Genomic DNA, 24634 nt, shown 5'->3' with positions numbered 1-24634 from the left:
TAAACCAACGCACGTTTGTGGTACACAGGCATGAAGGATACCCCAATTAGTGCAAAGAGGTGTGCTATTGCTTTTCTAAGTGATCAGACTCATTATATTTGCCTGGTGGGTGATAAAACAGGTGAAAAAAAATCCATAAACTTAAATTTAATGGAAGAACCTGAGCCACATCTACAAGCAGAATGTCACAGAAATTTGAAGGAGGCTAATTTGTCTTGAACCAGTAATCAACCACCTAGCAACAACCCGAAACACCCTACCAGCTGCATAACAACACATCAAAAAAAAAAAAACCCTCTCAGAACAGCCTCACGCAATCACCCGCAACAACTAGCATCATGGCGGCAAGTTGCACAACCAAGAATTTTCATAAAACGTAAAAATTTAGTCACAATTTTATTTTATAAATAGTTCAGGAAAATATCTGAATCAATACAACAAACTTAATATTGCACAGGTGGTAAGAAGTAACTTGTAAAACCCAAATAGATAACTAATTTCATTTGAGAAAACTGACTGCCTTAATTCAGTGAACTTAAAAAAAAAAAATAGATTTATATTTTCATATTTTCGACTTTTGCCACAGTAAACTCCTAATTACTGCTTATTAATAGTTAGTAAGGTACAGTAGTTGTTAAGTTTAGGTACTGGGTAGGATTAAGGGATGTTGAATAAGGCTATGCAGAATAAGGCATTAATATGTGCTTTATAAGTACTAATAAACAGCCAATATCCTAGTAATATTCATGCTAATAAGCAACTAGTTAATAATTGGACCCTAAACTTAAGTGTTACCATACTTTCTTATTTTTATTATCACTGCGGCTGCCCTAACATTTGCACAGCTATTGCTTTTCAAATAAAGCAACATGCAGCATAAACGAACTTGCAGTACTACTGAAATGAAATTAACTTCATTGTTTCCAATGAACCACTTTGGGTAAATTTAGTTTTTAGTAAAATGGAGGAGTTTATGATATGATGTAACACAAATAAAAACTCTTCCATTTCCAAAATAATGTCTGCTGCAGTTCCATTGCATTCATTGTCTAAAAGCATAAAAGATCTGCTTGTGTATGCCACACTTCAGGAACAAAAGAAATGCCCTCAGATCCCATCATCTCAGTGAATCTTTTAAGACTCCCCTCCCTTTCCTGCTCAAGCTCACTTCACAGAGATAGACATGTCCTACCTGTTTGCCGTGTCTGAGGCTGAATACTTCAAAAAACTCCTAATAAAAATAGATTCTGGGAAGACAGGCTGCTTTAGAAGCCTTTGCTTCAACTAATGGGGCTTCATGACAGCCTACAGGATTATTCATTATCATTCCAATTTCTGAAACTAATGCCTCGATGAGCCCCTTTCATTCCAAGTATGAACTACAGGTGAACAAGGTAAAAATATTCCATTTCCCCCTCGCTGCTATGAAAATGGGGCTGTGACTGACTGCATGTATAGAGCAGTGTTAATCAGAGCTATTGTGCTTCAGGTGTACTAGACAGAGACACAAATCATGAAGTGGACTATAAATGAGGAGTGTAATTCAGTTATTTAAATTCCAATCTTTGCCTCTTATCTGACATTAAAAGGGATCTTTAGTGGCATTTTCATTAGGATACTAAAATAACAGGATACAGCCCATTGTCTCCTGCTGCTTCCTTCTTTTTTCATCTTCATCAAAGAGAGTGAACGCAAGCCGCTGGACGATTTCCAAAAGACGGATCACAGTGTACAGGAGAGGCCAGGTCTATAATTGGGTAAAGGACCGACTGGTTTCTCTAATCCCCCTCCTGAATCATTAAGGAGAAAAACACAATTGTGCAAGTAATTGATGGCTAGCTTCGGTCTGTTTTTCCCACATTTTCTAAGAACTGTGCATGGGGCTTCTTGAGAGCGAGTAGCTTTGGACACAATGTTGTCAACCCTGCAGAAAAGACCAAATATTTTGAGACATATGATAAGTTTTGGATGCTTGTGTTCAGAATTCGGACTTCTTAAACTTGCTTGGTCAATTAGCTTAAAGACTATGCTGCTTTACAAGCCTTAAGGCAGTGGTTCTCAACTACGGTCCTGGGGACCCATTCCTCTGGACATTTTGTTTGTCTTCTTTATTTAACATCCGCCTTTATTTATCTGGTTCAGATCATTAGCTCGTTAGGAAAGATCTCCATGAACTAAACTGAGTGTCAGATAAAGGTGACATAAAATGTGCAGAGTGGTGTGTCCCCAGGACTGGAGTTGGGAACCACTGCCTTAAGGTGTGGTCACATTAGTGAAATTTTGAAGGCTAAAAAGCCCATTGTTCATTGTCTTTTATCAATAGAGTGGTGCAGGTATGACAGCACTCTGTAGACCAACAGGCAGTTAGCATCACCCTCGTCAAAAACCCAATAGGATTTTTCCATAGCCTTTTGGATTATTGCAAAAAACAAGCTCTGGTCAACAAAAGATAATTTTCACAGATGAACACAACTTTTATGAATTTTGAAGCCTAAATGCAGTCAGAAGAAGGAAAAAGCTAAAGGTAGGCTATAAACAAACTACACCAAGTCCGCTCAACTTCAACGTCACCATCACTACGTTTCCGACAACTCTTTCTAAAAACATTTTCCCAGAAGGTTGAAGTTAGACTAGTTTATAAAAGCACAATAATGAGCATAATGAGGCTGTAAAAGCGGACTGAGCTTACCTTTTCACCGTGATGACGTTTAATGTCCCCGACCGTCTGTGTAGTCCCATTTAGCCACTTATTAGCAACCGCCTTTTTCAAGACACATAACAGCTTAAAATCACAAGTAGGGTAATACTGATTTTTTTTTTTTTTGTCACAGAATACAACATGAAAGTGTCTTGAGCTTGTGTTCACCACAGACCTTATTTCAGCCATTTAACCAAAATCCCATTAAAAAAAAAAAAAACATCGACTTCGGGGGAATGGAACCGGAAGTGCTAAGTGTTTCCGCGTTTTGGCCTACAAAGTGATGTCATACCTGCACCACTCTATAGTGTTGCAATGTATGAAGCACAGTTCAAACTCAAAATCTTTCAAACCAATAAGCTTTCTGTTGGTCAACACATGAATTCACATGAACTTGAACTGGTGGCGAAACCAGCCTGGGGAAATCTTTCGCCATCACACAAAATTCCCGATTGCATCGATTCCTATTGAAACTGGATTTCACCCATGAAAATTCACCAAACAAAGTGACCGCACCTTAATTAGTACACTATAATGGCCATCATATGGACATATTTGGCCAATTCTTTTAACAATGGCATGTCAAGTTAAAAGTGTTTGAACTCCTAAAAATGCACCTCACTTATCCAGACTGAAATTCACCATGAAACAATGTTGAAGAAAATAGCTGTCTGCCAAATAAGAAGTCACAGCTAAAAAAGATCAAAGACCCCAAGAGTAGTGATACTTTATAAAACAATAACATCAAAATGTGACAGGAACTGTAAACTCAAACTGTTTAGTAGATAATATGTTAAAGGGTTAGTTCACCCAAAAATGAAGATTCAAATGTTGTTTCAAAGCTTTGATTGACTTTCTTCCCTGGAACTCAAAAGAAAATATTTTTAAAGTCAGAGGGGTCTGAACAAATTTGGTTGAAATATCCCTTTAAAAAAAATATATATATTTTCATATGTCCTGTACCTTCAAGATTTTTCCTTTTAAAACACATTTCCTGACCATGCATTCCATTCAAAAGAAACTTTTTAAAATTACAGTCAGATCAACTGTACAATGTTCACATCCCATACAATATAACACGCCAAATTAATTATTTGTTTTTTTTTATGACTGCATACTGGTAAGTCTATTCACATTATACTGATAATTACTGTAATAACTCCAGGAGGAACATACTGTAGTTAATTCGAGTGAAATCTCTTGATATTTTTCTTTTGTTCTATTAATTTTCTTGTTACACTTGACAAGTCATTTTGGGGAGGGGGGCACATTATGTCACCCACTAGGCTCACTCCTGGCAACGGCCTTGTTTGGTAGAGTAAAAATATGTGGCAAGCACAAGCGATGCCTCAAAATTAATACAATAGTAAAAGTCTTTTTGAAAAATGTGAATTGTAAATGTGATCATTTTCCATAAGCCTAAAATATTTTCCCTCACAGTGCAGATCTCTCCTGGGTTTAACTTCTGAATCATGACCCAGAAAGCAAGCCCCTCCACCACAGCAGCAAATCATTCCAGGAACCTTCCACTGGAGGCCCTTCTCAATCCTTTCCCTCAGAACCACACATCCACATACATCTTAGAAAACATTTCACAACGTGTGAGTGATTTCTCCACTAAACATGGTAAAACGTGCAAAAACATGATCATAAATATCTCCAAAGTTACATTTAAGAATGCAACGATTCTTGCTATTCTCTGGATTAATATGCTTATCGGACACAATCATGCGCTCTACTGAATAAAAGCAGAATAATTTTATCTCTCTTATAACAGTCAACCTCAAACAATGAAAGCAGTCAACTTAATTAAGACAGATGCACAGTCTTGCAGAGCCAGACTTTTGACTATCGGCATAAAATTGAGTCCAGTTTCTAGCTAATTCTGAGACATGAAAAATTATTAATCACAGTTTTTTTTTTTTTTTTTTTACACGCTTTTTAGGATCTTAAATAGGTTGTGTGAAAACTTATTAAAACTAATTTAAACAAATGTACAGCAGGGTTTGTCCACTTTTTAAGTTGGGTAGGTAAGATTTTTTTATTGCTTTGGGGGGGAAAAATACCGCTCACCAAAGTGGCATTTATTTGATCAAAAACAGTAAAAAAAAAGAAAAGAAAAAAAAAAGTAATATTGTGAAATACTATTACAATTTAAAATAACTGTTTTCTACTTTAATGTTCATTTTAATTTTCTAATTATATTTTAAACTATTATTTATTCATGTGATGGAAAAGCTGGATTTTCAGCAGTCATTACTCCAGTCGTCAGTGTCACATGATCCTTTAAAAATCATTCTATGCTGATTTGGAGCTCAAAACATTTCTTATTATTAAAGTTGAAAACAGTTCTGCTGCTTAATATTTTTGAAGAGTTAGGGTTATATATATATATATATATATATATATAAAAACTAAGTGCCTCACATTAAACTCTTAAAAAAAATCTGATGCCAATAACAAGGGGGGAAAAAAACAGTCAACACCTGTGATTAGTCCTCAGTAATGCATCAATCCAGTACATTGCAACCACAAGCTAGACTGGTGTCAGATTTCTAGCAGCAATATGCATGTGACAGTCAGCTAATGGACTTTGGGCAGTCCGTGGGCACGCCGTCTGAGGTCGAGACTGGAGACGGAGTAAATCAGTTAAAAGTCATAAGGCGAGAGAGAAAGTGGGAAAAGGGCAAAGAAAGGTGAGCACAATGAGAAAAGAACAAAAATTGGGGACTAGATTTATGTTTCCACGGCTGCTCGAGTCCCAAGGAGCATTAGCTGAACTCATGAGCTGTAGACAGCTAATCTTTTGTTATGGGGAAATAAGAACACAATGTTAGCCACCGTTTTACAGCTGCTGATCCAAGGCGGATGATAAAAGATCCAGTGGGCCCAGACCACGCGGCTTAATGACCCTGAGAGCAACACACAATTTATTGGCTCTTGGTCCCCATCATCACTCCTAGCGACTAATTTATGACGAGAGAGGGAACTGGACTCAATATAAGAGAAAACAATTTTACCGTTTTACAGAACTAAACAAGACTAAAAACTGCTTTCATAACACAAGTTCTGGCTCCCTTTCTCAAGTTCTCCATCTAGGATGTAAAATATGATAACATACTTGTCTCCATCATTGTTTATTCTGGCTGATTTAAGAGGCTCCGTCAACAAGGAATATTTCTTGTAGCTGTGAACAGTTGCATCATGTAATACAAAGAAAGAAAGCTAACCACTGAATTAGGATATCTGTGATTACGCTATGTGAATTACAGCCATTAAAACAATGAGTTAATTATTAAAATTAAAAAAAAAAAGAAATCTTCAGCAAAACAGTGTGTGGTAAGAATCCACTGGAAGGCACGTAATTCTTCCAATTGTAATTGGGTCCAGCTACAATATCACCGCCCCTAAATTCCAAAATCCACAAAGCCGGAACCCAAAACAAGCAACTCCACCTCTTCCCTTCCACAGAGACCAAAAACATCACAAGCATGGCTAGTTCTGTTAAGATATTCTAACTCTACACAGATGTTCTGCTTCTCTGCCTTGGACAGTTGTCAAATCGAACTTAATTGGTTTGCATTTGAGGAAATGGTTGTTCTGCAAGCAATACTTTAGTGAATTTTGTCATGGCTGCCTTGTGGCCGAGCTCTCTACCGTACGGCCCCTTCTGCCTAGTGTGAATGGCTCCTCTGTGTGACCAGCCAAGGATCTGCCAGGGGGACCCTCTCTTTGTTAGGTGAATGGGCACAGCTAGACCATCTTAAGGCACACTAATGTACCATGGCTGGACCACAAAGAGCGCGTAGTAATTTGCCAAGCATAATGGCACGTCTTTAATTCGGCTGAGGGGGAAACAGACCCTTAAAAGCAAGCTTACAGATGAGGAGTCCCATTCTAGTGCCTACTCTATTCATATCGTAAAAGGCTTGTTTTCTTCCGGCTCATTGTCATCCTGAACCAAATGTCGGCAAACAACAGTGGGTCGAAATTAAAACAACGCGGCAGCTCCTGGCCTCACTAAACGGGCCCAGAAGACCATAAACATAAACAAGAAAAAAAGAATCTTCTCAGAAAGGCACAATGATTGAGACCAGCTGCTAAAATGATGTCATTTATCGGGATTAAGTCACTGGTGCAATAAAGCTTTGAAGGAAGATGCGATGTAAAGTAAAAATATACATAGCACAGAAGGAAGGAAGTGCAGTAAGAGCTTGGAGTGTTGGAACCCTGGCTGGCCCATCAGAGGACCTGGTGAGTGGGAAAGTGCTCAACATCCAGGTGTCTGGCAATTCGTTATCTTCAATCCCCAGACACCAATGTGTTCCTCTGTAAACTAAAGTCAACTCCAAAAGGTGCTGGATGAATCTTTAAAAACTCACACAAGGCACATTTCGCCCAAAGGTCAAAAAAAAGGAACATTTGCAAGAAATTTTGCTTAAGGAAAATAAAGATTATATCAGGACCACTGAGACTCTCATTACCATAATGCAATCTTATTTTTACTGCTGTAGTACAAAAAAAAAAAAATAATAATAATAATGAATTGAATTTTAAACTGTTTATACATCATGGTAGATGTAAATAGAAAAACATGATAAATAATGTTTATGAGAAACTTGGAGAAGCTGCTTAAATCTTAGAAAAATCTTAGAAACATTTTTTAGAAAAAAAAAAAAGATATAATATTTACATTTTAAAATATTTATGCAACATTGTAGTATTTATTATAATGACTATAATTTATGCAGATTTAAATAATCTTTTGAAATAAATACAAATATTGTTCACTAAGAATGTAAACCTCAAGTAAACCTCATAAGTATGGTATTAAGAAACTTGAAGGATTTTAAGATTGTTTTCATTATTTCCTTTCAAACAAAATATAATTAACATTACCGTTTAAAAGCTTGAGGTCAGTAAGATTTTTAATGTTTTTTAAAAGAAGTCTCTTATGCTCAACAATGCTGCATTTGTTTGATCAAAATAACAGTAAAAACTGTAATATTTTGTAAAATGTAATTTATTCCTGTTTGCAAAGCTGAATTTTCTTTTCATTACTCTATTGTTTGATAAATACAAAGTTCAAGAGCAGCATTTATTTGAAATACAAATATTCTGCAACAATGTAAAAGTCTTTTTGGGTCAATTTAATGCATCCTATATATATATATATATATATATATATCTTGACAACAATCTTTTTAATTGTTTGGCCCTATTTACACTTGATATTAAGATGCGTTTTGGTCGATCGGATCACAAGTGGAAGGCGCTTAATACAGGTGTAAACGGGGTCTAAAACGTTTTGCGCTTGTCCACTTTTGACCACTTCCAGAGGTCACCGGATTGCTTTCGTAGTGTGAACGCTCATGTGGTCAAAAGCGTTCGAACAGCCACAAAAGACCACCTACTCTCCGCCTGTACTGAACTAATGCGTAAACATTATGGGAAGTGCGCAAGCCAGATGGGATTTACACTTTGTTGGCTGGAGACCCACGTTTGGTGTGAAGATGAAAAGCGTACCAAGCACAATGTTCTCACCCCATTCCTGATTTCTAACACACATTCACAGCGTTCGGTGTGGTCTTGCGCTTATCAGAGCAGAAAAGAAAGCCGATGTTCTCCGTATATTTTTTCTGTTGTCTCTGTGCGCGTTCATATGTGAATTGTGCAAGCTTATTTTGTCCATTAGATCGAAAGATATGAAAAAAAACATACATTTATCAGCAAAACAGACCCTCCCCTTGAAGAAATCAGCACAGAAGTGGTTGAAAGTGGACAAAAGTTAATAAAATACCAGGTGCAAACATGTATGTGTCTCCCTCATCTACTTGTGAGCCGATCGACCAAAACGCATCTTAATACCAGGGGTAAACGGCCTTTGTGTATTCTTACTGTTATGGGTTAACCAGCTGTTTTTGTTGTGACCTTCATCCTGCTATACAATTATTTAGGAAAGTCAATTAGTCATGGAACTACATCTACCCTTGCTAATGATTGTGACTACAAAGGTACATTTTCAAAAATCAATTTCAGTGAGGCCTCTTCCGTAGAATTTGGTACTTTCACACAGACATACAAAATGTACTTTCAGAAGAAGTCTGAAACATGAAAAAGACCCTGGTGATTTGTCAAACACATCAACATACAAGCTTTAATTAGCTTACAAACAGCCAATTAAATATGTCAGCCTCTCTTACAGTTTCTTTTGAGGACAGGAAAAAGAGCCTCAGGCTGTGCAGCTCCATAAATGGCTGCAATGAAAGTTTCAGCCCTTTCTCTTTGCCAGAACTCTCCTTTTCAAAACACTCAATTTCTGACATAGAATAAAGGGATTTGACTTGAAAGGCTCCCTGACTTTGTCCGTGGTCACAGAGACAGAGAAGCAGAGAATGAAGAGCGTTGGGGTGACAAAAACAAAAGACAAAAGGAATGAGAAAAAGAATTGGAGGAAAACCTCACACAGATTCTCCAGGAAGACTGGAGATCTCCATTATATGAGTTCCTGTTAAAGAAAACTGCACTATAGTATGAAGCAGTGGAACCTTGAAAAGATTTTTCCTCAAAATTCACAAATAAAACATAGCAAATTCATACTAAATACCAAAATTTCTGAATGTACAACATCTCATGTCCCTTATCCACCAAAATTATGACTTTTTTTTTTTGTCTGAGCCTTTCTAATGGCTTCTTCGTTTAGGGCCTGATTAGAAATCCCACAAAAATTACTTTAATACAACAGTGTTAATACAAAAATTAATTGTTTTGAACAAGTTTGGTCAAATTAATTATGTTTTGTTCTATGTTGCGTCAGTTAACTCACAAGCTAACCTGACAGCATACTAACTAACAAATCAGGAAACGGCACCTGAACCCTGTTGGTGGAAAAGGGTCAATACTGAGGTACTTCTGAGGTCCCATTTGTTTATCATGTTTCATTCGGATAATGGCATCTGGCAGAGTGAATAAAACAAGCAGAAACCTACTTACAGAGGCATCACGAGCATGTCATCTTTGAAGCTGCAGGGCTATTGCAGAAACAGATAGCAATCCTTCTGTAGCCTTTGGAGAGAGAATCAGAGGAAGCACATAAGTGTTTTATTTAGAAAAGCAAGAGATAGAAGGTACGCGTTACCCTACACTCATAAACAAACCACTAACCCTCTTGGAGAAATAGAAACTGGAATGCTGTTGAAAAGGAGATCCGAGTATGGCACATAAGGAGGAGAACCAGCCATACTACACTGAGTTCCCAAACGTTTTCGTATGATGCACCCCTATGACCTACATTATTTACTTGAAGTACCCCCATTAAGTAATACATTAGTAAGAACCACTAACAATTGTTTCCAAAGAGGTTTTTCAAACGTTTTACCTCATCCTGGATGTCCACTGTTTAACAAAGAGTCAGGGTTGCCAAACATCCCATATACACAACAATTCAAAAGTTTGGGGTCTCTAAGATTTTTTAATATTTGGAAAATCAATAAAAACTGTAATATTGTGAAATATTACAATTTAAAATAACTGCTGAATTTTCATCAGCCATTATTCCTGTCTTCATTGTCACATGATCCTTCAGAAACCATTCTAATATGCTTATTTTGTGCCCAAGAAACAGTTGCTTTGCTTAATATTTTTGTGGAAACCATGATACATTATTTTCAGGAATTTATATTGAATAGAACTGCATTTATTTGAAATGCTTTGTAACATTAAAAACATTATTTTATTATAACTGAATAAAGTATGAATTTCTTTCAAAAAAGATATCGTACTGATCCCAGACTTTTGAACAGTATAGTGCAATACGGATCATCTTGCATTAAAAGATGTCATGCTGTCATTTGACCTGTATAAATATGGACAAAAATATGGAGCGTGAGACCCGATTACATGAAGTGCATGTCATTCAAACTAAGTTTGGTACATAAATTATGTTGAAAGGAAGAACACTAAACATGAGATCAAGCAAAATGCTTTCAAAATGTGAATACAACTATGATTCAAATTATATGATTACAGGCACATACATTACATACTAGTGTTGTCAAAAGTAAAATGTGACGACACCAGCATTTCCTGCTTTCAAACAGGAATGTTTAAAAGCAGGCGTCTATCAGTGGATTCCCGATATATCCGCTGATAGACACCTGCTTTCAAACGCTCCTGTGTATATCTGTGTAAGTGCTCGGTGAAAAGCATCAAAGATGTCTATTTACAACATGTTTTTGAAGCATTGATCATTGTTGCAAATCACAGACATATCTGTTGAGTGCGTGAACATAATGGCCAATCAGAGGCGTTTAAGAATCCGCTCAACAGTGCACAAAATGCTAGGGGGAAATGCTGATATAGTCACATTTTTAAAATTTCAGTACCGAAGTCAGTACTTTTGACAACAGACAACACTATTACATACTGCAAAATCTGTTTAAAAAAAAAACAATTCTTAGGTGATTTCATGATTATATTAATTCATTGTGCAAAATTTCAAGATAAATGAAACACTTTTCTTGAGCTCTACTCAATTCTTATCAAACTTTGCAATTAAAAGTGCACCCCCAGAGCTTGGACAACATCAGTCTCTATACTGATAAGAGCAAAGCCCGATTGTTCAGGACTTAATTAAGATTAGAAAGAGCAAAGAGAGAGGCCGCTCCACTTCATAAGCCTCCACAGACCAGGCACAGGGGCTTTGTGCTCTCTTCGTCTCTGAGGGTCTAGCAAAGGTTAGTCCAGCATTGTATAGTGCAAAGCAGAGAGACGGAGTGAGACACCGGGCCAGAGTAATTAAGGAGTAAATAATGAAGCCCTTCAACAAACCCCTGCTCCTATGATCTGATTGACCGGCGTGCCAAGGCCATGTTCAATAAATCAATTAACAACCACTGAGAGTTACTGCTTTAAAAAGGTCACAGAAACTGAGACGTTTCAGTCACAGGCCAAGCAACCTCAACAACCCCAGATTCCACAGGTGGCTTATCTTCCTTTTTTATGACACTCAATTACACTCCTTTTTCCTGTGCAGGCTTTTAAAATAAAGTATCTTTTTTGATTAAATTTTTTAATGTCTCTTTATTGAAAAACATGCAGGCTTGCAGCTGGCAGGACTGGATTATGGATCAGGTAGCCAATGAGGCCAGTACCCCAGAGTCTCAGACTGCCAGGGGCCTTCAAAGCCTCAGGACATGCTGTCCGAGATTGGAAAAGCAAGCTGAACCAGGGTGAAAATAGTGCAAGTTGACCACTAGACCCCCAGTGCTATAAATAAAGTACAATCTGGCCAAATCTGGTCAATTTTTTTTTTTTTCGTCTGTGGAACACAACTGAAGATTTTTCGAAAAAATGCTTTTGTTTTTTTTTAATATAAAAATCAAGGATGTTCTTTTGGATCCTGTAGACTCTCATTGTATGGACAAAAACAGCCAAAACATTGTTTAAATATATCTTCTTTTGTGTTCTGCAGAACACAAAGTCATATAGGTTTATAACAACAAGAGGTGAGTAAATGATGACAGAATTTTTTTAAATTTTGGGTGAACTATCCCTTAAAAACAAAGTAGAATGGCGCCAAGGACGTCTGGCAGGACCATGATTCGACACTGGGAGTTGATACGAACCAAATTGCCCTGTATAGAATGTGAAAACTAAATGAGAATGTTAGCTGGGCATAAAATACATTAAATTATGTGCATTTCCTTAAAGATTTTCCATGAAACACCACTAAAGAGTTATTCTATCAAACTGCTAGAAATCCCTCGGGACATATGAGTAATCGTGGTTAATGATATGCGATAAGCTTTGTTCAAGGGTCTCTTTGGGTAATATCAAGTTTAAGGTTACAATTCATAGCTTTACCATTTAATGCTTTTTCACAGCTGGGAATAAGCCCAGGAAAATGATTCATTAAAGGATGACTAAATGAGGCTTATGCTAATCACGATGTTGAATGCGACGAACTGCACACTGTGGTAAGAATACGATGTGCCGGCTCACTCTTAAGCACGTTGTTGCTCGGGTGGGGGATGGCAGTGCACTGTGGGCGTACTCTCCAAACAACCAGGTGTTCACTGTGGGATAAACATTTGCTAACAGGCTCCAACAAGATCCCCAGGGCCCAAGATTAAGGGAGTCTAGCGAGCTACAGATTCAGAATGCTGCTGCAGGTGGGAAGGAGGGTTTAAGGCAAGTTCTGGTTTGATCTCAGAGTTTTAATTTGGCTGTGACTGTGGCAAAATGATTGTGTCGCTTCAGCAGTAGTTTTTCCGGGAAGATGATAAAAGTTGCTCCTTGCATGTCTTGTGCAACCTACTGCTGGCCTTCCAGTTCTGAAGGAGTATACAAAAAAGAAATACTGAAGTGGTTGCCGTTACACTGCATTCGACAACAGTTGCCTGAAAAAAAAAAAAAAAAAATTGCTGCGTAAACCTAAGCCAATAGCTCCCAAATATCTCTAAAAATACACAGTAAGAAGGAAAAGGAAAGTTTTATTAAATGTTATACATTTCTAGTTTCAACATTACATGTTCTTCAGCTGTTCCTCTTTGAAAGATTTTGGTTTTTGATCACTTAAAATGTGAACAATTTACTCATGGAGCCACATTGAGACTCCCATATCTAAGGAATTTAACCATAAACAGTAGGGCCATAAAAATGTGGATACCAAAAGAAAAGATTGTTAAAAGCCAAAATATAAAAAGATATTAAAGGATATTTAATAACTCTTGAGTTACAGGCATGCAAACTTCAGGAAAAACGTGCTTTTTCACCCATTTTTAAATGGTCACCAATGGCATTTAATGCAATAAAGAGTCCTAAAGTTACAATTTTACTAATTTTACTTTTTAATTTTACTAATGTGTAAAAATAAAAAATGATGCTGCCATCTTTCTAAAGTCATTTTTGCACCCCTGTATTCTACCTCCAAATCTCATGTATAAGTTGTCATTTGTCATATAAAATATATTAAAAAATACAGCACATGAATAGTATATGAATAGACATCAATAGAAAATGCTTTTTGCAGCCACATGTACCAGCAGGGGCAAACTTGACCATGCAAACCAACCAAATTATGGCAGAATTCGGAATAGCAGGCCATATGGAAAAAATAGTAAGATGCTACTATACTATGCAAGCATGCAAATTCATGCTTTGACCATTTGATTTGAACATCCTGGCAAGTAGTGCAGAATTTTTTATTAGCTATGATCACATTAAAAGCTCAAAGTGTTAAATCTGATTTGGGCCATTTCATTTGATGTGTTCAGATCAGTCTCATATACGATTCATGACAATGTGACCCAAGTGCAAACCACTAGAGAATTAATCCATCCTTGCACATGGCCTAGTCAATGTCACCCTCATTAAGAGCCAAAAAAGATTTTTTTTTAATCATGAAAAAAAAATCCTGCAGTGAGCAACAGCGGGCAGCATCCGTAAAAAGACGGCCAAGCAGAAACTAGGATGATGTAAATGTCAATACTGCAGGACTATATTCTTGCACATCAATTTAAGTAAAAGTAACAAACGCATCACAATTCTGCAACGTTCGCAGGATCGACATGTTATGGCATATGGCAATGTTAACACTGTTATACAAGTCATTTACAAACATGGATATGAACAACAGACTGAATCTGAAGGAAAAAAAAACAGAACTGATCATTTAGACATAATGTGAACATAGGCATTGTCTATATCAATTGCATTTAGCCAGCAGGAGGCTGGGTATGCAAGACCCATACAAAAGATAGCCAATCAAATGCTGAGAGACGAGGTCTAAGGCGAGGGGACCTCCTGGGTCGGCAGCCCAGTGTGACTGCTATCGGAGGGACCGCAGCTGCAGTAATTACGCCTCCCACAGTGGATCTAATAACGCCCACCCCTGAATCAATGCAACAAGCCTGGAGTGGCTACAGTATCTGTCAACAACATACTAATTATGTACTATAATGTATTAATTTGACTACTGCATCTGATTATATCAGATTTCTTTAATTAGTGCACCAGTCCTAATCCTCTCTAAAGTTTGCCCCTTCCTCAACTGCTATCTTGAGTCGCTCCTCAAAATTAGTTTACTGTTTGTTTTATTCAAAGTAAAAGTCCTATTATGTCACAACTACAGTTCAGAATTTTGAGGTCGGTACAAAGTCTCTTTATGCTCACCAAGGCTGCATTTATTTAATCAAAAGTTATTTAAAGTAAAACAGTAATATTGTTACAATGTAAATTAAAGTTGCAAGCAGCGATGAAAGGGCCTTCGCACCTGGGGCCACCACCACCCGGTGGCCTTAGGAAAACAGTGAATAGTGGGTGACATGCATGTAAGCAAGTAAATACAGTTGAAATAGGGCAAAGTCATTTCAACATGCCACACTTCCTGCTGCCAACAGGTGGCAAATTGACTATTACGGAATATTGCCATGTAGATGTCTTCAGGCTAAGACTATTATCAAACATATGAAGTTTGGAGCAGATCAGACATTGTTTGCCTGAGTTGCAACAGCTTCCTTCTTCATGGCGAAACATCAGACTTTGTTGGGCCGCCTTCAGTGAAAACTCAAGATCTTTGCAATTTAACATCGCTAAGGCCTTAAGATTAGACTGACCAAATATTATATTGATCAGATTAAATCTCTATGGAGTTAATCACAGTGTAAAACATGTAATTTCCTGTTGCCCGCAGGTGGCGCTATGACTGTAACTGAATATTGCATTGTAGATGTCTTCAGGTCAGGACTCAATGAATCATGTGAAGTTTGGGGCAGATCGGACATTGTATGCCCAAGTTACAACAACTTCCCGTTTCATGGCAAAACATCGAAAGGACACACCCTTCAGTGAAAACTCAAGATCTTTGCAATTTAACGTCACAAAGGCCTTTAGATTAGACTGACCAAATATGACCTTGATCTGATTAAAGCTCTAGGAGGAGTTTGTTAAAGTACAACGTCTGGAAATGGCAAAAACTGCAAGAATTTTGCAGAGAAAATTCAAAGTATCTCACTTCCTGTTGGGTTTTCAGAATTTGCACCCAGGGACTTTTTTGTAGGGACTGGGCTGTTACATCTGTCTACCGAATTTCATACCTGTACGTGAAACGTAGCTGATTAATAGAATGTTCTAAAGAATCACATTTATTCAAAATATAAATCTTTTGTAACATTATACATGTTTTTACAGTCACTTTTGATAATGAATCCATTATAAAATTATTAATGTCTTTATAAAAAAAAAAAAAAAAGTAGTATAAGAACTAATTAGTGGATTTCACCATATGGTGAAAGATACACAGAAATAAATTAATTGAAATATTTTTAAAGATAATGAGGCACTTAAGAAAGTAAATAAGATATCAACAACCAGAACTGTATATTCGATTTTTCTGAATAACATCTTTAAAATAATCCATACATCACTTTTGGATCAAAATACATTTTGATTACAAAGTCCACAAATATTTCCTGCACACATTTCTTTAGTGGTGTCTGTACACCCACTTACAGTGACTTTTGTGAGTTTTTTTTTTAATTAATTTTGCAATTAATATTGGTTTTCTCATGGGCAAATATCATATCAATAGCAAGGCATGAACAGAACACCGAGTCAATAACACCCGAGAGAAATGGCAAAATATCACAACTACGCTGACAGCAAAATTATACCCATGTTTCAATTGCATAAAACATTCCTCAGTAGATAAACGTATGGATTCAAATTGAATGTGTCTTAGGAGGAAATAAGTAATATACGTGTGACTGAAGAATTTAAGATTCCTGACAATGAGAAAGCAATAAATTCCACATTGAATTTTGAACAGGCATATATGACAGATTGCACGAGCACATAAAGTGAAGCATGCAAAAGCAGTATTTCACAGAAAGGTGCATTGGAATTGCTTGAGCTTTGCAGAGCACCTTAATGCCTAAAAAGTCTCCATTGTAGTCTCCAGCGCCCATCTGTGACAACCACATCAAACATCAGCGACATCAAAAGCCGAGATCACAGCAGAGCATCTACAGCACTCAATGCCTGGTGCCATCAAAAGTTCACCTATTTCAGTTTATGCCAAACAATTTGCTTCATCTCATTGTTGGAGTTCTGAAGCTAATGAATACACTGGAACTTTTCTATAATGAAACTGAATTAAAGTCAATGGATGAAGTGCCAATCCTTTGAGTAATTACTGCCAGTCAAATGAATCACAAAGCCACAGAATGTGCTCCCTCTTCTGATGGTCAACAGGGTGATTAATGATTCAGAGTAAACCTCTCGCTTTAATGAGATCATTACAGAATACAAATAACCCCTGGATGGTTGACCTAACTGTCTTTTTTCCAAAACATCGGGGGCATACACTTAGTTTACTTAATGTAAACATGTTAATCCATCTATCATTTCTCAATATGACTCTACAAGCTCTTTGAAATATTACAAACTTCTGGACTGGAATGAACGAGCAGGCACTCAATACAACAACACATTACTCATCACAATCTGACTCATTCGCTACTCTAATTAGTATATTTAAAGGGTTAGTTCACCCCAAAATGAAAATTATGTCATTAATTACTCACCCTCATGTCGTTCCACACCCATAAGACCTTCGTTCATCTTCAAAACACAAATTAAGATATTTTTTGATGAAATCCGAGAGGTATACGACTCGTCCATAGACAGCAATTTAACCGACACTTTCAAGGTCCAGAAAGGTACTAAAGACATCTTTAAAACAGTCGATGTGACTGCAGTGGTTCAACCTTCATTTTATGAAGCGACAAGAATACTTTTTGTGCGCAAAAACAAAACAAAAATATCAACTTTATTCAACAATCTCTTCTCTTCCCTGTCATTATCCTTACATAGTTGCCGCAGTAAACACAGTTAAGGCTTCCGTGTTTATGTCCGAATGCCGGCTCGGTATTGGCCAAAGCTGCACATGTGAGCAGTACGATGCATCCGTGTGATGCTGACGCAGGAGACGGCCAATAATGAGTCGACGTTCTGATGTAGAACCTGGGAGTGCTGGATGTAAACAACATATAAGAATGACAGGGAAGAGAAGATATTGTTGAATAAAGTCGTTATTTTTGTTTTGTTTTTGCACACAAAAAGTATTCTTGTCACATCATAAAATTAAGGTTGAACCACTGCAGTCACGTCGACTTTTTTCTTTAGTACCTTTCTGGATCTCGGTTAAATTGCTGTATATGGACGAGTCATATACCTCTCAGATTTCATCAAAAAATATCTTAATTTGTGTTCCGAAGATGAATGAAGGTCTTATGTGTGTGGAGCGACATGAGGGTGAGTAATTAATGACAGAATTTTAGTTTTTGGGTGAACTAACCCTTTAAGCATCTGCTTTGATGAATAAGGGGCCGTTTACACAACATGGTTTTCAATTGAAAACGGAAAACTTTTTATGAGTTTTGGCTGTTCATTTGCACGACAATGGCGTTTTGGGGTTCTGAAAACACAAAGTTTTGAGAACGAGTTTCAAAGTGCAAGTTTTTGAAAACGATACCATTATTGTCTCTGTGTAAACAAAAATGAAAAATTTGTGAAAACAGTGACGTCATGAACATACATGCGTATTACGTGCTCAGTTTATAGATGCATAGTGTTTCTTTACAAAGTGACATCGCCAACTACTGGCCTGGCATGGATAGTACAGGATCATTTTGACAACGTTGTAGTTTGAATGCAAAAAAAAAAAAAAAAAAAAAAACGCAGAAAGGCAAAACTTTTCCGTTTTTAGTACATCATTGTCATGTTAACATACACTAAGTTGTTTTATGGTTAAATAAAGTAAAAAGATTAAATAATCTTAAATAAACCAGTAAGGAAATGGTAATCCTATGATCTGTATGGGTGCACACCAGGCCAAATTTCACCATTTTCCCCAATCCATCATGGCCTCTTAATAATCCCAGCTATAAATTTGCTATATCATGCTGCTCTCCACCAAACACTGGTGAGTGGCAAGCATTGTATTTCGTAAAAGCAACAAGGAAATTATTTTTTATTATTTGAAAGCTTGAAAAATTTCTAATCAGCTGAAGCAAGAAATAATTATAAAATCTACTCAGACACACAATAGTAAATGCATTGAAGGAGCACAAAATATTGTTATTCATCTGGACATGTGATTTCAACATAGATAACACCATGAGGTTAATCTTTAAGGTTAATTTGTATCCCATGTTAATGTACATATATTACACACACACATAAATTGAACACTGGAGTAATGGCTAAATATATTAAAATAGAAAAAAAGACATTTCAATGTGATATAATTAAACTGTATCTCTGTCATGTTGTTGAGACAGTCAGTCTCTGATGGCTGATGTGCCCTCACAACTACATGATACAATGACCTCCGGCTGTTTTCTACATCCATCATGATTGTTTTTCCTTTGCTCTCTTCTCACAATGGGTCAGTCGGAGCAGTGCAGTGCGCTCTGAATATTGCTGCAGCAGCAGGGGGAGGGTCTGATCAGCAGCATCTCTGTCAATGTCATAATTAAGACTTCAGAGGGCAGACGTAAAGTGTAGAGATAATTGACGAAGGATCAAACGTTCACTCAATCACAGATAAACGTCTGTGAGGTCTAGCATTCATTAGCGGCAGAGATCCAAAATAGACAAGCAACACATTTGGAGATAGTGACTGGAGGGCTGGTGGTTCAGCTTTTGAACATAAGCAGTGTGACACGAGCCGCATATTCAGTCTCAGCCTTTTCTACTGCACAGATTGCAACTAACACCACCAAAACAGCACCTGCCTGCTTCATGATATCACAGACAACATAAAACCTGCTGAAAAATCCAGTTATTGTATTCTGTACACGTTATTTTTTTAATATTTGTTTTGTTTTAATATTTGCACTGCGGCACATCCTTTTACAACGTCTCACGCCATGAGCATCACATATGTAAGATGGTTAAAAATAGTTTTTCGAATATTAAAATGATGCTGTAAAGTTTTGAGATGTAACACAGCAGATCAAATGTCAGTTTTAAAACAACTAACTGTTCATATATACAAGCATTTAAAAGCCAGTAAGATTTTTATGAAGGAAATGCAAGGGCAAAGTATTCAGCAAGGGCACATTAAATTGATCAAAGTGACATTTATAATGTTACAAAAGACTTCCATTTCAAATAAATGCTGTTCTTTTTTAAACTTTCTATTCAAAGAATCCTGAAAAGCAACTTTTTCACTTTTTCCACAAAAATATTCAGCAACACAACTGTTTTCAACATTAATAATATTAATAAATGTTTATTGAGAATCAAATCGTCTTTATAGAATGATTACATGACATTAGGGGCTTTTGCACTGGGTAGTAATAGGAACTCAGTTATAGGAACTAGCCACCAGGGCGGTCCCCCAATAACAAAATTGTTCCCTAGGACCATTTTCGGCAGTAGGAACTCTGAAGTAACATAAGCCAGCCGACAGCAATGTCATTTAAACGCAGAATTCAACGACGTCAACAACTGGAGGATGGAAAAAGCTGTGGTTTTGTTGTGTGGGTTTCGTGATAACAGAGATAAAATGTGACAGGTAAATGCAGTTAACATAAGCTTTCTGTGTGTTTATGTCTTATCCAGTTAGTTTGTGAAGTATATATAAAGCTTCTTGAGAATGGCAGGTGTCGGTGTTCCGTACGACATGCATTCTGCCAATCAATCTACACTGGTAGGTCCTATTGTGCTGGGTTAGACCCTACTCTGAAGCAGGAGCTAATTTACTTCCCCCAAAAGTTGTTCCTATAACTAAAATCATTCCCAGTTACTGCTGTGCGAAGACGCCAAAAAGTGCGTATACTTCCACCAATAGTTATAGGAACTATGAAAAAATTCCCCCGGTGCAAAAGCCCCTACTGAAGATGGGAGTAATGGCTGCTGAAAATTCAGCTTTGTCAACTCAGGAATAAATTACATTTGAAAATTTAATAAAATAGAAAACAACTAATGATATTCACAATAAATGCTCAAATGATCAAATAAATGCAGCCTTGGTGAGCTTAAAGGGTTAAAAAAATAATTGATGTTGCAGCTGAAACAATTCTGACAACTGATCTGATATTCCACAAGGACTTATTTATCTGTCAACAATGTCAAAATGATCACTGTCAGAACTTGGATTGTTAACAAACACTTCCAGTACAATAAAAATAATGTTTCCATAAAGCACTCAAACTGTTTTAACGCAAGTCATTTATGGTCATGTTTCTGGTTATTAAATCCATCTCTCCAAGCCCGATCCATCCTATTCATTAAATAAGAGGTGCTCTTCAGGGTAGTTAATGGTTACCCATCAATTCAAAACCCCACACTTTGCTCATTGTGACGATGTAAATCAATATCAAAAGAGATGTGATGGGGAAAAAAAACATATTTGACATTGGCATTGAATTCACTTCTATTGACAGTGACACTACCTTCCAAGAAAAAGAAAGAAGAAGAAAGGGGTGAAAAAAAGACTAAACGCAGCATAACGGCAGCACAAATTGTCCGTCTACGCTTAACAAGCTTCTATTTTATGTCTTGTTTATTCCACTCACAGCACAGTGGCAGCAGTTCTGTCATTTTACAAACCCTAATAAACAGAAGCACGCTTTTGTAAAGTCAAAGCCCGGGCTGCAGCTACATTGTAAACTGCTGAGGGCTGCCGGGCTCAGTGCCAACTAAGACGCAAAAAGACATGTTTACTGTTAACAGTTGGAGGGAGATGGGTATTTGGGGGGGGACATGTGAAGTTGGCTCATGTTGGCTTAGCATCGGATCTAAATCTCCAAGCATCAGCTCTGTGTATTTATGGAATGAACAGCCCACCTTAGGCCAGATGAAATGGAACTGGTACCCATAGGGGGTAGAGAGTCTGATGAGGTGGCCCTTAAGCTGCTTTCCCATGAAGGCATGAGTAATGGAAGACTTCAATTACATTGGTTCCATACATGTTCTCAACTGGTGGGTCGTGACCCGAAAAAGGGATTGCAGGTCTTTTCTGATAGAGGTACGGACAGCAGGGGGAACTAAGGTATATGTGCTGAAATAATAAAATGCAACTAGCCACTCAATCATGCATAGTTAAAGGGCTAGTTCGCTCAGAAATGAAAACTCTCATTATTTTCTCAGCCTCTTGTTCTTTCAAACTTGTATAACTTACTTTCTGCTGTGGACCAAAGATGATACACTTCTTAAAATAATGTTTATTTTAACAATGAATGTCAGTGGGGTCCAATGATGCTTGGCTCCTATGTTCTTCAAAATATCTTCTTTTGTTCCACAGAAGAAAGTAAGTCAAACATGTATGGAACGACTGAGTAAATGATGACAGAATTTTCATTTTTGGCTGAATTATCCCTTTAACATTGAAAAGCTTATATATTTTCTTTAGTTTTCTAAGGCAGCAGAAACACACCATATATCTTTTGTTGTCAACAACAACGTCAAAAAATAGTGCATCCAGTCAAACTCTTCTAAATTATGTCACAAATCCATTGTCATTTGGTAGAGGCAACATGGACAGGTAGTGTTGCATGCCCCCATCTTCAAAATCCACAAACAAAACTGTGCTAAGTAAAATAAAATACAATCCAGACTACATTAAAAGTATACTATGGGTGATTTTGCTTAATTTGCCATACAAATTCCAGTGAATAAAAAAAAATGTTCTGAGTAACTACAATTGTAGGTAAGCCTACAATAATGATTTAGTATAACTGATGGGAAAAAAAATTGTTCCTCTGAGAGTAACTTGCAATTTTATTTTTATACCAGAGATGGCAATATGAGCCCAGATTTCCATAGTCAGGGGTGCACATAACTGTATTGGTCTGGTTCTCAAGGGAGCACCTGGAGATGTTGCTTGGTACTCAGTCTCACACTTTACGCGACACACTTATCCTAAAAGCTGTCCTCATCACTTTCCTCCTGACTGCTCTCCACACTATCTTGTTTTCTGTCAAACATGGTAGATGATGATAATGCTTTTTTTTTTTTTTTTTTTAAATCATACCTGCAAACTCCAAAGTGGTGAAAAAGGTGACATGTTTACAAAGTAAATAGTAGTAGGGGGGTCTGGGGGCATCCTCCCCCAGGAGGATTTTAACATATAAACTAAGCATTCTGGTGCACTCCCACAAGAAAATAAATGGAAAAAACAACTTTTGATTCAAGAAAAAAATAAAATAAAATTATTGACACTAGGGCTGGGCATTGACACAAATTTCACGATTGGATTTGATTTTGATTCAGAAGCGTGTGATTTGATTTCAATTTGATTACCTTCAGTTCAATACTGATTAATTTGAGGCCAATCAGGTACAGTACATGGCAAATTTCCTCAAAGAAAAAATCTCTCTCAACTAATGCTGTAAACTATACAGGGAACCACAGCTGGTACATCATTATAATATTAAAGATTAAAATTAATTGATTTGTAAGCTACTTACATATAAATTACACATAAAGAAGTTTTTATAATAACGTTAATTTATTAATTATGTTTCTACTCGTTTTTAATATCGGCCTAAACATTTAAACGGATAAATAAAAAACGGATTTATACATTCAATACTGAAGCACATGTAAAGTAGCCTACATGAATATTGAATGGCCTAGTCACAGTGGATATATATATCAAAATGCTCCTCTCTAAGTTAATTTTTGTAGCTGACTAACAAGTTTTTTGACAATGAACGGTTTTTCTGAGGTAAATGTTACGGTAAATGTGACATTTTTACAAGCTATTTTATTGGCGCTTTTCCGCGGTTGAAACAATGATTAATCGATTTACGTTACATATGACATGATACGCATTTCAGTAAGTTGTAGTGCATCTTTCAACATACCTTCGGTATTCATTCATCCTACATCCATTCATGTTTATTTCGTGTTGTCTAGCGGAAGAGATGATCGGTTCACGTGCGCTCTGCCTCTGTTTGAACCTATAGTTTGAACTGAAGCGCTACAGCGATGTGTCATTCACACCACAGAGCGCCAAAAAAGATTACGACAGCTCGAGAGATGTTTATGATCTCACTCCAGTCTATGGGAAAGTAGCCCATTTTCGATTCTTGTGAGGTTTATTGTGCCTGCAAACTCACCCTGACACTCTTCGGATCTACACAATTCACATAAATTACATATTTTGATTAAAAACGGCGAATTTCGCCGAAAAGCGACTAGTTTGCAGGTTTGAAAAAAAATATTTTACCAACATTAATGACACAGACAACAGCAAGAATATTAGGTTACTATCACTTTAAGAAGGAAAGCACAGACCGAATAACTGACACATATCCGGTTTCTTTCTCAACTGTTCACTTATGACATAACCGAGAGAATACTTGCCGAGACAGGTATTTTGACATAATTTTGTGTCTCTGTTCAAGCGCAAGTAAACGCAAAAGAGGAATTAATTCGGTGTCTGACTCTTTCTCTCTCTCTGCGTCATACGTTTCGAGGTGGTGAGGCTGTGCGCACAGATAACAGCTCGCGAGTCCCTATTTTCGTCTCTTCTTCCGCTTTTAAAAAAGTTTGAATGTGTTAATTGGCGAGACAAAACATGTCCAAATGATAAACTTTCACTCTATGATGGTTACATTTAGCAGTTAATCCGCGAATCACATGCTTGCCGAACCGTTGGACCTTATCCGTACGGATCACGAATTACTGCGATCCGTTGCACACCTAATAATTAAAGAACACACTTATCATCATGATTGCTATCTTACCAGAGATGGAGAAAAATCCTACTCCAGTAAGTAAACGTGTCCCTGCGAACCGGTCCTCAAAAATGTTGGTACTCAGAAGCGCTTCCCTCCTTGTTTTCTGGTGCGCATCGTTATTTTTACCGCGCATGCGCACCTGCGTACCATATATGTGCACCGTACCTTTATATACGGA

The 24634-nt window shown here is 37.1% G+C and overlaps 1 protein-coding gene across 9 annotated transcripts in view; it reads right to left on the bottom strand.

The window, feature by feature from the left end:
- The window catches only part of sema5ba (sema domain, seven thrombospondin repeats (type 1 and type 1-like), transmembrane domain (TM) and short cytoplasmic domain, (semaphorin) 5Ba), a 144142-nt gene that overhangs the window by 106328 nt on the left and 13180 nt on the right, over positions 1-24634 (bottom strand). For 3 of the 9 annotated variants that reach the window (XM_051906158.1, XM_051906159.1, XM_051906157.1), the window contains exon 2: positions 9692-9763. The exons of 5 other annotated variants lie outside the window; for them this stretch is intronic. The gene's annotated coding sequence lies outside the window, so the exon portion shown is untranslated. Of the gene's footprint in view, positions 1-9687; positions 9764-24634 lie in introns of all 9 variants that reach the window. One more of the 9 variants, XM_051906160.1, reaches the window with a different exon arrangement.

This window comes from Ctenopharyngodon idella, chromosome 9, assembly GCF_019924925.1.
Source record: "Ctenopharyngodon idella isolate HZGC_01 chromosome 9, HZGC01, whole genome shotgun sequence".
NCBI lineage: Eukaryota > Metazoa > Chordata > Actinopteri > Cypriniformes > Xenocyprididae > Ctenopharyngodon > Ctenopharyngodon idella.
This window is presented reverse-complemented; position numbering and strand designations above follow the sequence as displayed.